This window comes from Scyliorhinus torazame, chromosome X, assembly GCF_047496885.1.
Source record: "Scyliorhinus torazame isolate Kashiwa2021f chromosome X, sScyTor2.1, whole genome shotgun sequence".
NCBI classification, from domain to species: domain Eukaryota; kingdom Metazoa; phylum Chordata; class Chondrichthyes; order Carcharhiniformes; family Scyliorhinidae; genus Scyliorhinus; species Scyliorhinus torazame.
The window spans coordinates 11,497,503-11,512,179 of NC_092738.1; positions in this window are offsets into that span (position 1 = coordinate 11,497,503).

A 14,677-nucleotide genomic window follows, 5' to 3' on the forward strand; every position below is an offset into this window, starting at 1 on the left:
CTGTTGCTCCAGGTCTCTCCGTCTCCCGTGCCCTCCGAGGGGCATCCTGCGGGCGTCGCATGCCGGAGGGTCCGGGTCTCTCCGTCTCCCATGGCCTCCGAAGGGCATCCTGCGGGCGGTCTGCATCTGCGGGGATGGGTGCCTCGACGTTTGCTCCTGCGATACACAATGAAGCATGCATGGTTAGACACGCAGGCAGTGATCAGGTGATATAGGGGAGGGGGGATATAGGGGAGGGGGGATATGGGGACGGGCTGTTGGTGGCTCACTTGCTAGTACGCCCCCGACCTCTGCATCAGCAACCTCCCGGTCCTCAGGTCCGCCAGCCAGTTCCAGGGCCCCTTCCTCGTGTTCGGTCAGTGGCCTCTCATCAGCGGGGCCTCCTCCAGTCCTCACATGCTCCCTGGTGTTGTGTGCGCGCTTCTCCTGTGGCGGGGGGGGGGGGGGGGTGGTGGCGGCAGGGGTAAAAGGCAACAGTGTTAGACAGGAAGATGAATGCACGCCATCGGTTGCGCGTGCATTGCAGAGGTTAAGGTTAGGGCTGGATTCACTTGGGGATATGGGGGAGGGGGGATATGGGGGATATGGGGGAGGGGGGATATGGGGAGGGGGGATATGGGGGATATGGGGGAGGGGGGATATGGGGGAGGGGGGATATGGGGGATATGAGGGAGGGGGGATATGGGGGATATGGGGGAGGGGGGATATGGGGAGGGGGATATGGGGGAGGGGTATATGGGGGATATGGGAGGGGGGATATGGGGGAGGGGGGATATGAGGGAGGGGGGTATGGGGGAGGGGGGATATGGGGGATATGGGGGAGGGGGATATGGGGGATATGGGGGAGGGTGGATATGGGGAGGGGGGATATGGGGGATATGGGGGAGGGGGGATATGGGGGAGGGGGGATATGGGGGATATGAGGGAGGGGGGATATGGGGGATATGGGGGAGGGGGGATATGGGGAGGGGGATATGGGGGAGGGGTATATGGGGGATATGGGAGGGGGGATATGGGGGAGGGGGGATATGAGGGAGGGGGGTATGGGGGAGGGGGGATATGGGGGATATGGGGGAGGGGGGATATGGGGGAGGGGGGATATGGTGGATATGGGGGAGGGGGGATATGGGGAGGGGGATATGGGGAGGGGGGATATGGGGAGGGGGATATGGGGAGGAGGATATATGAGGGAGGGGGGATATGGGGAGGGGGGGTATGGTGGATATGGGGGAGGGGGGATATGGGGGATATGGGGGAGGGGGATATGGGGGATATGGGGGAGGGGGGATATGGGGGAGGGGGGATATGGGGGAGGGGGATATGGGGGAGGGGTGATATGGGGGAGGGGGGATATGGGGGAGGGGGGATATGGGGGATATGGGGAGGGTGGATATGGGGGAGGGGGGATATGGTGGATATGGGGGAGGGGGGATATGGGGGATATGGGGGAGGGGGGATATGGGGGATATGGGGAGGGGGATATGGGGGGGATATGGGGGAGGGGGGATATGGGGGAGGGGGGATATGGGGGGATATGGGGATATGGGGGATATGGGGATATGGGTGAGGGGGGATATGGGGGAGGGGGGATATGGGGGAGGGGGGATATGGGGGATATGGGGGAGGGGGGATATGGGGAGGGGGGATATGCGGGAGGGGGATATGGGGGAGGGGTGATATGGGGGAGGGGTGATATGGGGAGGGGAGATATGGGGGAGGGGGGATATGGGGGAGGGGGGATATGGGGGAGGGGGGATATGGGGGATATGGGGGAAGGGGGATATGGGGAGGGGGATATGGGGGATATGGATATCGGGCAGGGGGGGGGGAGGCTCACCCTGCCTGCTCTGACAAGGTCGTTCACCTTCTTGTGGCACTGGGTGCCTGTCCGTGGTGTCAGGGCCGCAGCGGTGACGGCCTCTGCCACCTCCCTCCACAGACGCCGGCTGTGGCGTCGGGCAACTCTGCGGCCGTGCCCGGGATACAGGGCCTCCCTCCTCTGCTCCACCGCGTCCAGGAGCGCCTCCACATCCCGTGGAGGTGCTGCTCCACGTCATCTCTCTTCAGACCTTCTTTGTAAAGCACAATCCCCAAGAAGGTGGACAGCGGTCTCTTCCTCACCACAGTCACCTCGAGGGCAACGTGGGCAATGCAGTGAGACTCTGGGCATGTAGGAAGGATCTGACAGGGAGGAGCTTTCTCAGTGGTGCAGTTTCAATCAACAGGTGGGAGTCAGAAAGCTTTCCAGTTGAATCTGGAGTCAGACAGGGTAGCATGGTGGTGCAATGGTTAGCACCGCGGCCTCATGGCGCCGAGGTCCCGGGTTCGATCCTGGCTCTGGGTCACTGTCCGTGTGGAGTTTGCACATTCTCCCCGTGTCTGCGTGGGTTCCGCCCCCACAACCCAAAGATGTGCAGGGTAGGTGGATTGGCCGCGCTAAATTGCCCCTTCATGGAAAAAATTAATTGAGTACTCTAAATTTTTTTTAAAATGTTAGCTAAAAAAAATAAATCTGGAGCCAGACAGGGTGTAGTGGTATGTATTAGGGGTCATGTGGGACTGTGAAGCCAAGATGCTATTGGCTGACAGATCCCGGGTCCTGGTTGGCTGCCGACTCCTGACTCCGCCCTGAAGGCGGAGTATAAGAACCCGAGCCTCTCTCCGCAGCTTCATTCTGTTGCTGAGCTGCAGGGGACAAGCATTGCTTAATAAAGCCTGGATCGACTTCATCACTTCTCGTCTCTCGTAAGTCATTGTGCGCTACACAGGGCTGCCCTCTCTCTCGTGTCCTGTTGTGTATTGCAGGGAACCCTTTGCTGAGCCCACCAGGAAGGATTCATGCATAAGAGGGGTGACAATCCCAGGCAGTGGATGCACTCAAGTCAAATCCTCCCAGTACATGAATGACGTCACCACCTACTGCTCAGATCCGCTGTCGGTGCACATACTGATCAACAACTGTGACCAGTTCGAACTGGCCAGAGCACCAAGGTAAATCATGGCAAGAGCAAGGCCATGTTCTTTGGGAACTGGGCTGACCGATCCCTTGTCCCCTTCACCATCGGGTCAGACAGCCTGAATGTGCTGGGAATATGGTTCGGAGGGACCAGAGCATGTGATAAACACCTAAAGGAGTGAGTAGCTATAATGAAAGCGTGGTATGTGGGAATGACGCTCCCTCTCCATTGCGGGTAAGAACCTGGTAATCAGCCGTGAAGCACTCAGTGTTGCTGTACATGGTGCAGGTCTGGTCCATTCCTCACTCCTGCACTGTGGCGATCACCCAAGCCATTGCCCACAGCAAGTGGCCAACACGGTAGCACAGTGGTTAGCACTGCTGCTTCACAGCTCCAGGGTCCCAGGTTCGATTCTGGCTCGGGTCACTGTCTGTGCGGAGTCTGCACATCCTCCCCGTGTGTGCGTGGGTTTCCTCCGGGTGCTCCGGTTTCCTCCCACAGTCCAAAGATGTGCAGGTTAGTTGGATTGGCCATGTTAAATTGCCCTTCGTGACCAAATAAATTAGATAGAGTTACAGGGATAGGGTGGGGGTGTGGGCTTGGGTAGGGGGCTCTTTCAAAGAGTCGGTGCAGACTCGATTGGCCGAATGGCCTCCTTCTGCACTGTAGGGGTTCTATGGGCTGTCCGGCTCTGTACTAACCCTAACGGACCAGAAGTTACTTCATCCAATGAAGCTGGATTGACACTGCAATTGCCCTCCGTCCCTGGTCTCTGGAGGGGGAAAATCACCCCAGCCTCTTTTGTCTGTTTTATCTCCCTTGTATCCTTCTCGAGTGTGTGCATTTCTGATCACCTTAAGTGAGAACAGGATTCAGCTTACTGTGGGGCCATCTGTAGTTGAATAACCAACATTCAGTGAATTGAGACATCACTTTCCTGGATTGCCGAAAAGCGGTTTATAATGACATGATTGGGGGTCCAAAGTATACAGCCAATGTGATTAAGGTAAAAACCCTGTGGGGGAATGATTTTGCACATAGATCTTTCCATCTGCAATTTGTAATGAGTGTATTTTTTGTTCTCCTTGGCCAGGTTTCTCCTGTAGAAGAATCCACCTGTTGTAAGGGCTCCCATACGAGAATCCTAACAAAAATTGCAATTTGTAAGACTGAGGGAAAGCAACTAAACTACAGAAGGAATAATACTGATCAATAAGGTCCCTTTTATGTTAAAACAAACTTTAATTTAAACACAGAATCAATCACATTAACACAATGCTAGCTTTCCAATTAACAATTAAAACAGTTCTTAAATAAATGGCAAAACAACTTGAACTCAATATCTACATCTGCCACTGTATATTCAAATTAAGCAACCCAATGCAGTTTAAATGCCACTGATAAATATTGTTAACAATCAGAGGCTTGTGTCTCTGTGCAGACCTGTTTTGTTTAGAGATAGTCAACACGGTTTTGTGAAGGGTAGGTCGTGCCTCACAAACCTTATTGAGTTCTTTGAGAAGGTGACCAAACAGGTGGATGAGGGTAAAGCAGTTGATGTGGTGTATATGGATTTCAGTAAAGCGTTTGATAAGGTTCCCCACGGTAGGCTACTGCAGAAAATACAGAGGCATGGGATTCAGGGTGATTTAGCAGTTTGGATCAGAAATTGGCTAGCTGGAAGAAGACAAACGGTGGTGGTTGATGGGAAATGTTCAGACTGGAGTCCAGTTACTAGTGGTGTACCACAAGGATCTGTTTTGGGGCCACTGCTGTTTGTCATTTTTATAAATGACCTGGAGGAGGGCGTAGAAGGATGGGTGAGTAAATTTGCAGATGACACTAAAGTCGGTGGAGTTGTGGACAGTGCGGAAGGATGTTACAAGTTACAGAGGGACATAGATAAGCTGCAGCGCTGGGCTGAGAGGTGGCAAATAGAGTTTAATGCAGAAAAGTGTGAGGTAATTCATTTTGGAAGGAATAACAGGAAGACAGAGTACTGGGCTAATGGTAAGATTCTTGGCAGTGTGGATGAGCAGAGAGATCTCGGTGTCCATGTACATAGATCCCTGAAAGTTGCCACTCAGGTTGAGAGGGTTGTTAAGAAGGCGTACGGTGTGTTAGCTTTTATTGGTAGAGGGATTGAGTTTCGGAGCCATGAGGTCATGTTGCAGCTGTACAAAACTCTGGTGTGGCTGCATTTGGAGTATTGCGTGCAATTCTGGTCGCCGCATTATAGGAAGGATGTGGAAGCATTGGAAAGGGTGCAGAGGAGATTTACCAGAATGTTGCCTGGTATGGAGGGAAGATCTTATGAGGAAAGGCTGAGGGACTTGAGGCTGTTTTCGTTAGAGAGAAGAAGGTTAAGAGGTGACTTAATTGAGCAGACAAGATGATCAGAGGATTGGATAGGGTGGACAGTGAGAGCCTTTTTCCTCAGATGGTGATGTCCAGCACGAGGGGACATAGCTTTAAATTGAGGGGAGATAGATATAGGACAGATGTCAGAGGTAGGTTCTTTACTCGGAGAGTAGTAAGGGCGTGGAATGCCCTGCCTGCAACAGTAGTGGACTCGCCAACACTAAGGGCATTCAAATGGTCATTGGCTAGACATATGGACGATAAGGGAATAGTGTAGATGGGCTTTAGAGTGGTTTCACAGGTCGGCGCAACATCGAGGGCCGAAGGGCCTGTACTGCGCTGTAATGTTCTATGTGGAGAGAGAGCCTTTCAGGAACAACCTGAAAATCCTCATGTCTTGTCAGACTAAAATCCTATGGCAAAACTTGGCTCCTCCCAGTAATTACATCATCTTTATCCCAAGCATGTGGTATTCTCCAGTCTCCTCCCATTAAGGTATCCCATGACCTGCTTAGCTAGGATTAAATGCAATACCTCATAAAGTATCTGCATCGCAGGGAACATCCTAATATCCATTAGCCATTCATGTGTAAACAAGTAAATGGTTAAAATCAATGATTACCTCACCTTTATGACTCCCTAACCACAACAGCTTTAGGAGACATACTGCCTATATATATTTGAACCCAGGATTTTTAATAGTATTACTGCAACAACATATAATATATAATACATTCATCACACTGTGCACAATTAACAGGAGATTTTAAGGATGTTGCAGCCTGCATCCTCAGCTGAGCTGATGGAAGTCAAAGACTGCAGAGAGATACAGAGTTCCAGATTTACTAACAAAGGTGAGGGACAGGATTACCTCTACGTTTATCACCCAAGAGCACATGTCTAGGAAAGAGCCAACAAAAACAATTGGCGGTGCGTCAGCTCGGCACAGCATCCCTCCAGGGTGCAAATCAGAAAGGAGGTAGCAGATCTGAGGAATGGTGTTAGCATCGTGTAATCTAGCGTATCTTTTTTATTTGTTCCATGGTATGTGGGCATCGCTGGCTGGCCAGCATTTATTGCACATCCCTAATTGCCCTTGAGGGGGCAGTAAGGAGTCAACCACATTGCTGTGGGTCTGGAGTCACATGTAGGTCAGACCAGGTAAGCATGGCAGATTTCCTTCCCCAAAAGGACATTAGTGAAACAATCTCAATGATTCGTACTACAGGAGAAAGAGATGCCGATTGGCCGATGAGTCGATTGACTGAGACACCATGAAAAAACAATGGGGAACTGTAGGCTCCTGGGTAATTCAACAAGAGGTGCAAAGCATCCGACGGAGTGTGGGTCATATGGGCCCAGATCACCTTTAAACGTGGATGCAAATATATTGGCGAAGGTACTGGCAGGTGGGCTAGAGGAGTGCCTCCCGAAGGTGATCGGTGAAGATCAGACGGGGTTCGTGACAGGGAGGCAGCTGTTTTCAAACATTAGGAGGGTATTAGGAGAGTTCTCCCAGTGAGCCAGAGAGAAGACAGAGCCAGGAGTGAGACACAGCAAAGAGTGAGTTTGGGAATTTGAATCGAGGTGGGAATTGAATTGAATTGAATCAGTAAGGCAGCTCCTTTTAAATTTCAGGAGTTTGAATTAATTTAAATTAAGCTAGTATTGTGCAGTGTAGGTTAACAAGGGCTGCCCCACCCACTCACATAACTGGTTGGCAGTTAAGTGTCAGTCACTTTAATCTACTTTGATCTAAAAGCAGGTGGGGGAGGGGAGTCAATTCAGGACAGTTTAAAAAGAGCAACTTGTAAACTCACTCCCAGTGAGTTCTCCCAGTGAGCCAGAGAGAAGACAGCCAGAGTGAGACAGCTAAGAGTGAGTTTGGGAATTTGAATCGAGGTGGGAATTCAAAGCTGGGTGGGGAGGAAGTGCTTTTTATCCCTGGTAAGTGACTGGTAAGTAGTGTTCCTGTTTCTCTGTTTCTTTTCATTGGTATATTTATTTATTTTTTCTTTGTTGTTTTTTTTGTTGAAATTGTAGTTGTTGAAGTTAACCGAAGGTTTAAGACATGGCAGGAGATCTCAGACCCGTGTCATGCTCCTCGTGTGCGATGTGGGAGCTCAGGGACACGTCCACTGTCCCTGGCTCCTTCACGTGCAAGAAGTGTGTCCAGTTGCAGCTCCTGTTAGACCGCTTGACGGCTCTGGAGCTGCGGATGGACTCACTTTGGAGCGTCCGCGATACTGTGGACGTCGTGGATAGCACGTTTAGCGAGTTGGTCACACCGCAGGTGAAAGTTACTGAGGGAGATAGAAAATGGGTGACCAAAAGACAGAGCAAGAGTAGGAAGGCAGTGCAGGTGTCCTCTGCGGTCATCTCCCTGCAAAACAGATATACCGCTTTGGATACTGTTGGATGGCTCACCAGGGGAAGGCAGCAGCAGCCAGGTTCATGGCACCGTGGCTGGCTCTGCTGCGCAGGAGGGCAGGAAGAAGAATGGCAGGGCTATAGTGATAGGGGACTCGATCGTAAGGGGAATAGACAGGCGGTTCTGCGGACGCAATCGAGACTCCAGGATGGGATGTTGCCTCCCTGGTGCAAGGGTCAAGGATGTCTCGGAGCGGCTGCAGGACATTCTGTGGGGGGGAGGGTGAACAGCCAGCTGTCGTGGTGCACATAGGCACCAACGATATAGGTAAAAAACAGGATGAGGTCCTACAAGCTGAATTTAGGGAGCTAGGAGTTAAACTAAAAAGTAGGACCTCAAAGGTAGTAATCTCTGGATTGCTACCAGTGCCACGAGCTAGTCAGAGTAGGAATGTCAGGATAGAGAGGATGAATACGTGGCTCAGGAGATGGTGCAAGAGGGAGGGATTCAAATTCGTGGGACATTGGAACCAGTTCTGGGGGAGGTGGGACCAGTACAAACCAGACGGTCTGCACCTGGGCAGGACTGGAACCGATGTCCTAGGGGGGCTGTTTGCTAGAGCTGTTGGGGAGAGTTTAAACTAATGTGGCAGGGGGATGGGAACCGATGCAGGAAGTTGGAAGGTAGTAAAACAGGGACAGAAACAAAAGGCAGTAAGGGGGAAAGTGTAAGGCAGAGAAGCCAGAGTCAAAAATCAAAAAGGGCGACAGTACAAGGTACAGTGACTGAGGGGAGCTCAGTGAATAGGACCAGGAATACTAAAAGAAATAAAACGGGAAGTGAAAACATTAATGGTAAGCGACGTGGCAGGTTGTTACAGGAAGATATGGGTTCGACGACAAGGAAAATTAGGAGAAAGGTTAAGAGGAAATATAACTTAGGAGAGGTTACTGATCGAGGTGTTAAGATTCAGAACAGAGGTAAAAAAGCCAACATAAGTGTACTTTACCTGAATGCTCGTAGTATTCGGAATAAGGTAAATGAGTTGGTGGCGCAAATCATCGTGAATGACTAAGATTTAGTGGCCATTACTGAAACATGGTTAAAGGATGGTCACGACTGGGAGTTAAATATCCGAGGGTATCAAACCTTTCGGGAGGACAGAGTGGATGGTAAGGGAGATGGTGTAGCTCTGTTATTTAAGGATGACATCCGGGCAACAGTAAGGGATGATATCGGTGCTATGGAGGATAAGGTTGAATCCATTTGGGTGGAAATCAGGAATAGTAAGGCGAAAAAATCACTGATAGGAGTAATCTATAGGCCACCAAATAGTAACATTATGGTGGGGCAGGCAATAAACAAAGAAATAACAGATGCATGTAGAAATGGTACAGCAGTTATCATGGGGGATTTTAATCTACATGTCGATTGGTTTAACCAGGTCGGTCAAGGCAGCCTTGAGGAGGAGTTTATAGAATATATCCGCGATAGTTTCCTAGAACAGTATGTAATGGAACCTACGAGGGAACAAGCGGTCCTAGATCTGGTCCTGTGTAATGAGACAGGATTGATTCAGGATCTCATAGTTAGGGAACCTCTCGGAAGGAGCGATCACAATATGGTGGAATTTAAAATACAGATGGAGGGTGAGAAGGTAAAATCAAGCACTAGAGTTTTGTGCTTAAACAAAGGAGATTACAATGGGATGAGAGAAGAACTAGCTAAGGTAGACTGGGAGCAAAGACTTTATAGTGAAACAGTTGAGAAACAGTGGAGAACCTTCCAAGTGATTTTTCACAGTGCTCAGCAAAGGTTTATACCAACAAAAAGGAAGGGCGGTAAAAAGAGGGAAAATTGACCGTGGATATCTAAGGAAATAAGGGAGAGTATCAAATTGAAGGAAAAAACATACAAAGTAGCAAAGATCAGTGGGAGACTAGAGGACTGGGAAATCTTTAGGGGGCAACAGAAAGCTACTAAAAAAGCTATAAAGAAGAGTAAGATAGATTATGAGAGTAAACTTGCTCAGAATATAAAAACAGATAGTAAAAGTTTCTACAAATACATAAAACAAAAAAGAGTGGCTAAGGTAAATATTGGTCCTTTAGAGGATGAGAAGGGAGATTTAGTAATGGGAGATGAGGAAATGGCTGAGGAACTGAACAGGTTTTTTGGGTCGGTCTTCACAGTGGAAGACACAAATAACATGCCAGTGACTGATGGAAATGAGGCTATGACAGGTGAGGACCTTGAGAGGATTGTTATCACCAAGGAGGTAGTGATGGGCAAGCTAATGGGGCTAAAGGTAGACAAGTCTCCTGGACCTGATGGAATGCATCCCAGAGTGCTAAAAGAGATGGCTAGGGAAATTGCAAATGCACTAGTGATAATTTACCAAAATTCACTAGACTCTGGGGTGGTCCCGGCGGATTGGAAATTAGCAAACATGACACCACTGTTTAAAAAAGGAGGCAGGCAGAAAGCGGGTAATTATAGGCCAGTGAGCTTAACTTCGGTAGTAGGGAAGATGCTGGAATCTATCATCAAGGAAAAAATAGCGAGGCATCTGGATGGAAATTGTCCCATTGGACAGACGCAGCATGGGTTCATAAAGGGCAGGTCGTGCCTAACTAATTTAGTGGAATTTTTTGAGGACATTAACAGTGCGGTAGATAACGGGGAGCCAATGGATGTGGTATATCTGGATTTCCAGAAAGCCTTTGACAAGGTGCCACACAAAAGGTTGTTGCATAAGATAAAGATGCATGGCATTAAGGGGAAAGTAGTAGCATGGATAGAGGATTGGTTAATTCATAGAAAGCAAAGAGTGGGGATTAATGGGTGCTTCTCTGGTTGGCAATCAGTAGCTAGTGGTGTCCCTCAGGGATCAGTGTTGGGCCCACAACTGTTCACAATTTACATAGATGATTTGGAGTTGGGGACCAAGGGCAATGTGTCCAAGTTTGCAGACGACACTAAGATAAGTGGTAAAGCAAAAAGTGCAGAGGATACTGGAAGTCTGCAGAGGGATTTGGATAGGCTAAGTGAATGGGCTAGGGCCTGGCAGATGGAATACAATGTTGACAAATGTGAGGTTATCCATTTTGGTAGGAATAACAGCAAAAGGGATTATTATTTAAATGATAAAATATTAAAACATGCTGCTGTGCAGAGAGACCTGGGTGTGCTAGTGCATGAGTCGCAAAAAGTTGGTTTTCAGGTGCAACAGGTGATTAAGAAGGCAAATGGAATTTTGTCCTTCATTGCTAGAGGGATGGAGTTTAAGACTAGGGAGGTTCTGCTGCAATTGTATAAGGTGTTAGTGAGGCCACACCTGGAGTTTTGTGTTCAGCTTTGGTCTCCTTACTTGAGAAAGGACGTACTGGCACTGGAGGGTGTGCAGAGGAGATTCACTAGGTTAATCCCAGAGCTGAAGGGGTTGGATTACGAGGAGAGGTTGAGTAGACTGGGACTGTACTCGTTGGAATTTAGAAGGATGAGGGGGGGATCTTATAGAAACATATAAAATTATGAAGGGAATAGATAGGATAGATGCGGGTAGGTTGTTTCCACTGGCGGGTGAAAGCAGAACTAGGGGGCATAGCCTCAAAATAAGGGGAAGTAGATTTAGGACTGGGTTTAGGAGGAACTTCTTCACTTTTGTAAAGGCCCCGAAGAATCCAGCACGAGTTTTAAGGATACAAAATAATAAAGTTTATTTACTATAACAATATATACATAGTAGTAGCAGTAACTTCCCTTGCTACCTTCTCCTTCCTCCTGGTTCCTGGACTGGCCAGCTTATTTATAGTAGGAGTTTCTCCGCCCCCCTCATTGGGGAAGTTCATACTCCCATAGGATTGTGGGATAGTCATTAGTCCCCAGCCAATCGTCAGTAGGCAGGTTATAACATTCACCCAAAGGGTTGTGAATCTATGGAATTCCTTGCCCAGTGAAGCAGTAGAGGCTCCTTAATTAAATGTTTTCAAGATAAAGATAGATAGTTTTTTGAAGAATAATGGGATTAAGGGTTATGGTGTTCGGGCCGGAAAGTGGAGCTGAGTCCACAAAAGATCAGCCATGATCTCATTGAATGGTGGGGCAGGCTCGAGGGGCCAGATGGCCTACTCCTGCTCCTAGTTCTTATGTTCTTATGTATTGAACGTGGTTATGATACTGGCGGACGGGAAGGAAACAGAGGTGGTTGTGGTATTGGACGCTGAGAAGGTGTTTGACCGGGTAGAATGGGGGTACTTGATGGCAGTTCTGGAGCGGTTTGGGATTGGACCAAGATTTGTGGACTGGGTGAAGCTACTATATAAGGAGCCGAGGGCGAGTGTCTGCACAAACAACATCAGCTCGAGATATTTTTCTCTCCACCGTGGGACGAGGCAGGGATGTCCTGCTGTTTGCACTCGCAATTGAGCCGTTGGCCATCGCATTAAGTAGTTTGGGGGGTAGGACAGCACGGTGGCGCAGTGGTTCGCCCTGCTGCCTCACGGCGCCAAGGTCCCAGGTTCGATCCCGGCTCTGGGTCACTGTCCGTGTGAAGTTTGCACATTCTCCCCGTGTTTGCGTGGGTTTCACCCCCTCAACCCAAAGATGTGCAGGCTAGGTGGATTGGTCACGTTAAATTGCCCTTTAAAAAATGAATTGGGTACTCTAAATTTAAAAAAGGTTCAGCAGTATGGAAAGGAATAGTGCGGAGGGGGGATAGATTGTGTGGGTGGTGAGTGTGGTCGGTGGTGGGGGGGTGAGGGTGGTCGGCGGTGGGGAGGTGAGTGTGGTCGGTGGTGGGGGGGGTGAGGGTGGTCGGTGGTGGGGGAGGTGCGGGTGGTCGGTGGTGGGGGAGGTGCGGGTGGTCGGTGGTGGGGGAGGTGCGGGTGGTCGGTGGTAGGGGTGGTGGGGGGGGGTGAGGGTGGTCGGTGGTGGGGGAGGTGCGGGTGGTCGGCGGTGGGGGAGGTGCGGGTGGTCGGTGGTGGGGGAGGTGCGGGTGGTCGGCGGTGGGGGAGGTCGGTGGTGAGGGGGGTGCGGGTGGTCGGTGGTGGGGGGGTGGGGGGTGGGGATGGTCGGTGGTGAGGGTGGTCGGTGGTGGGGGGGTGAGGGTGGTCGGTGGTGGGGGGGTGAGGGTGGTCGGTGGTGGGGGGGGTGAGGGTGGTCGTGGTGGGGGAGGTGAGGGTGGTCGGCGGTGGGGGAGGTGCGGGTGGTCGGTGGTGGGGGAGGTCGGTGGTGGGGGAGGTGAGTGTGTTCGGTGGTGGGGAGGTGAGGGTGGTCGGAGGTGGGGGGGGTGAGGGTGGTCGGAGGTGGGGGAGGTGCGGGTGGTCGGTGGTGGGGGGGGGGTGAGGGAGGTCGGTGGTGGGGAGGTCGGTGGTGAGGGGGGTGCGGGTGGTCGGTGGTGGGGGGGGTGAGGGTGGTCGGTGGTGGGGGGGTGAGGGTGGTCGGTGGTGGGGGGGGTGAGGGAGGTCGGTGGTGGGGAGGTCGGTGGTGAGGGGGGTGCGGGTGGTCGGTGGTGGGGGGGTGAGGGTGGTCGGTGGTGGGGGGGTGAGGGTGGTCGGTGGTGGGGGGGTGAGGGTGGTCGGTGGTGGGGGGGTGAGGGTGGTCGGTGGTGGGGGAGGTGCGGGTGGTCGGTGGTGGGGGAGGTGAGGGTGGTGGGGGAGGTGAGGGTGGTCGGTGGTGGGGGAGGTGAGGGTGGTCGGAGGTGGGGGGGGTGAGGGAGGTCGGTGGTGGGGAGGTGCGGGTGGTTGGCGGTGGGGGAGGTCGGTGGTGGGGGGGTGCGGGTGGTCGGCGGTGGGGGGGGGTGAGGGTGGTCGGTGGTGGGGGGGTGAGGGTGGTCGGTGGTGAGGGTGGTCGGCGGTGGGGGGGGTGAGGGTGGTCGGTGGTGAGGGTGGTCGGTGGTGGGGAAGGTGAGGGTGGTCGGTGTTGGGGGCGGTGAGGGTGGTCGGTGGTGGGGGGGGGTGAGGGTGGTCGGTGGTGGGGGGGTGAGTGTGGTCGGTGGTGGGGGGGGTGCGGGTGGTCGGTGGTGGGGGGGGTGAGGGTGGTCGGTGGTGGGGTGGGGTGAGTGTGGTCGGTGGTGGGGGAGGTGAGGGTGGTCGGTGGTGGGGGGGGTGAGGGTGGTCGGTGGCGGGGGAGGTGAGGGTGGTCGGTGGTGGGGGGGGTGAGGGTGGTCGGTGGTGGGGGAGGTGAGGGTGGTCGGCGGTGGGGGAGGTGAGGGTGGTCGGCGGTGGGGGGGTGAGGGTGGTCGGCGGTGGGGGGGTGAGGGTGGTCGGTGGTGGGGGGGTGAGGCAGGTCGGTGGTGGGGGGGGTGAGGGTGGTCGGTGGTGGGGGGGGTGAGGGTGGTCGGTGGTGGGGGGGTGAGGGTGGTCGGTGGTGGGGGGGGTGAGGGTGGTCGGTGGTGGGGGGGGTGAGGGTGGTCGGTGGTGGGGGGTGACGGTGGTCGGAGGTGGGGGAGGTGAGGGTGGTCGGAGGTGGGGGGGTGAGGGCGGTCGGTGCTGCTGGTGGTGAGGGGGGTGAGGGTGGTCAGTGGTGGGGGTGGTCGGTGGTGGGGGAGGTGAGGGTGGGTCGGTGGTGGGGGGGGTGAGGGTGGTCAGTGGTGGGGGGGTGAGGGTGGTTGGAGGTGGGGGGGTGAGGGTGGTTGGAGGTGGGGGGGTGAGGGTGGTCGGAGGTGGGGGGGTGAGGGTGGTCGGCGGTGGGGGGGTGAGGGTGGTCGGCGGTGGGGGGGTGAGGGTGGTCGGCGGTGGGGGGGTGAGGGTGGTCGGTGGTGGGGGGGGTGAGGGTCGTCGGTGGTGGGGGGGGTGAGGGTGGTCGGTGGTGGGGGAGGTGAGGGTGGTCGGTGGTGGGGGAGGTGAGGGTGGTCGGCGGTGGGGGGGTGAGGGTGGTCGGCGGTGGGGGGGTGAGGGTGGTCGGTGGTGGGGGGGGTGAGGGTCGTCGGTGGTGGGGGGGGTGAGGGTGGTCGGTGGTGGGGGGGGTGAGGGTGGTCGGTGGTGGG